This window comes from Natator depressus, chromosome 28 (genome assembly GCF_965152275.1).
Source record: "Natator depressus isolate rNatDep1 chromosome 28, rNatDep2.hap1, whole genome shotgun sequence".
NCBI lineage: Eukaryota > Metazoa > Chordata > Testudines > Cheloniidae > Natator > Natator depressus.
In genome coordinates this window covers 8,835,047-8,837,546 of record NC_134261.1, presented here as the reverse complement: position 1 = coordinate 8,837,546, position 2,500 = coordinate 8,835,047, and the positions used below count along the sequence as shown (strand labels likewise).

The following is a 2,500-nucleotide window of genomic DNA, read 5'->3' as shown; positions in this document are numbered from 1 at the left end:
GCTGGCCGCTTTCCTTCCCGGCCACCAGGTCAACCCGCTGAATGTATGGGGTTGACCTGCTGGCCGCTTTCCTTCCCGGCCACCAGGTCAACCCGCTGAAAGTATGGGGTTGACCTGCTGGCCGCTTTCCTTCCCGTCCACCAGGTCAACCCGCTGAATGTATGGGGTTGACCTGCTGGCCGCTCTGCTTCCCGGCCACCAGGTCAACCCCCTGCCGGTATGGGGTTGACCTGCTGGCCGCAGAGGGGCAGGCTCCGGGTTGACCTGGTGGCCGGCAGGGACTTCAGCCCCAGGGCCCCTGGCAGGGCGACCCTGCCCTTGTTCCCCAGAAAAGGAGAGAGCTGGCTCGCAGCGGGAAAAGCTGCCTACGGCACCTGGGATTCCCAGGCGGTCACCCATCCAAGTACTAGCCAGGCCCGGGACGGTTTACCTTCCGAGATCGGACGGGATCGGGGGCCTTCCGTCCGGTATGGCCGTAGGCACTCGGCTCCGGTCCGCCTCGTCCCCTTTCCCTTACTGACTCCCCTGCCTCGGGTGGGCCCGATCCTTTTTTCCGTTTTTTTTTTTCCGCTCCGGAGGCTTCGTGAGCCCCCCCCCAACACCCCTTTGGGGGTCGGTGAAATTTTTTTTTTCAGACTTCCAGGGGCCCGATCCTGGCCGCGGGCACCCGGCTCCGGGCACCCGGCTCCGGGCCGCCTCGTCCCCTTTCCCTTACTGACTCCGCTGCCTCGGGTGGGCCCGATCCTTTTTTCCGTTTTTTTTTTTCCGCTCCGGAGGCTTCGTGAGCCCCCCCCAACACCACTTTGGGGGTCGGTGAAAAAATTTTTTTCAGACTTCCAGGGGCCCGATCCTGGCCGCGGGCACCCGGCTCCGGGCACCCGGCTCCGGGCCGCCTCGTCCCCTTTCCCTTACTGACTCCCCTGCCTCGGGTGGGCCCGATCCTTTTTTCCGTTTTTTTTTTTTTTCGCTCCGGAGGCTTTATGAGCCCCCCCCAATACCACTTTGGGGGTCGGTGAAAAAAATTTTTCAGACTTCCAGGGGCCCGATCCTGGCCGCCGGCACCCGGCTCCGGGCACCCGGCTCCGGGCCGCCTCGTCCCCTTTCCCTTACTGACTCCCCTGCCTCGGGTGGGCCCGATCCTTTTTTCCGTTTTTTTTTTTTTCGCTCCGGAGGCTTTATGAGGCCCCCCCTAACCGTTTTTGGGGTCGGTGAAAATTTTTAGTCAGACTTCCAGGGGCCCGATCCTGGCCGCGGCTTCGCAGGCTGGCCTGGGGGGGGGGGCATCTCTAGCTCCGGCCGCGGACGGCGAGACGCTCGGCCACCAGGTCAGCCCGGAGGAAAAGGCTGAAAAAAATGTCTAAGTCCCCCCGGGACACCAGGTCAACCCGGAGGAAAAGGCTGAAAAAAATGTCTAAGTCCCCCCGGGACACCAGGTCAACCCGGAGGAAAAGGCTGAAAAAAAGTCTAAGTCCCCCCGGGACACCAGGTCAACCCGGAGGAAAAGGCTGAAAAAAATGTCTAAGTCCCCCCGGGACACCAGGTCAACCCGGAGGAAAAGGCTGAAAAAAAGTCTAAGTCCCCCCGGGACACCAGGTCAACCCGGAGGAAAAGGCTGAAAAAAAGTCTAAGTCCCCCCGGGACACCAGGTCAACCCGGAGGAAAAGGCTGAAAAAAAGTCTAAGTCCCCCCGGGACACCAGGTCAACCCGGAGGAAAAGGCTGAAAAAAAGTCTAAGTCCCCCCGGGACACCAGGTCAACCCGGAGGAAAAGGCTGAAAAAAATGTCTAAGTCCCCCCGGGACACCAGGTCAACCCGGAGGAAAAGGCTGAAAAAAAGTCTAAGTCCCCCCGGGACACCAGGTCAACCCGGAGGAAAAGGCTGAAAAAAAGTCTAAGTCCCCCCGGGACACCAGGTCAACCCGGAGGAAAAGGCTGAAAAAATGTCTAAGTCCCCCCGGGACACCAGGTCAACCCGGAGGAAAAGGCTGAAAAAAATGTCTAAGTCCCCCCGGGACACCAGGTCAACCCCGAGGAAAAGGCTGAAAAAATGTCTAAGTCCCTGCTCGGCCATCAGGTCAACCCCATTCAAAGTGACGGGTTGACCTGATGGCCGGCAGTCTCACGGAAGTCCGGATGGGGTCGCCAAAAGTGCCCTCGGCCGACCGAGAGAACCAGGAGGTCGGATAGGATTTCAGATTGGTCCCCCTAAATTGGCGGTTGGATTTTTCGACTAGTTCATTTTGACGGGTGCGAGGAGATTTCTGAGAACAGGTTTTTCGGAACCTGTGAGAACCAGAGATGAGCCTCGGGGACCAATCTGCGCGTTGTACCCGATCTTGTGAGGGGGGACAGGGGCACGTTGGCAGGTGGGGCGGCCCCCGGCCCCCCCGAGCCCCCCCTTTTCCGGCTCTTTTCCTCCGGGGACCCCGTCGTCCCCTCGCACCCCCGGTGCAGGCCCGGTGGCCGGGATGCGAACTCCGACTGTCGGCGCCCCCCGGAGG

The 2,500-nt window shown here is 60.8% G+C and overlaps 1 non-coding gene across 1 annotated transcript; it reads right to left on the bottom strand.

Moving 5' to 3' along the window:
- Positions 1-362: 362 nt before the first annotated feature.
- Positions 363-481, bottom strand: LOC141979241 (5S ribosomal RNA). The gene has a single exon (XR_012636663.1). It is a non-coding gene; the product is annotated as a 5S ribosomal RNA (ribosomal RNA).
- Positions 482-2,500: the final 2,019 nt, after the last annotated feature.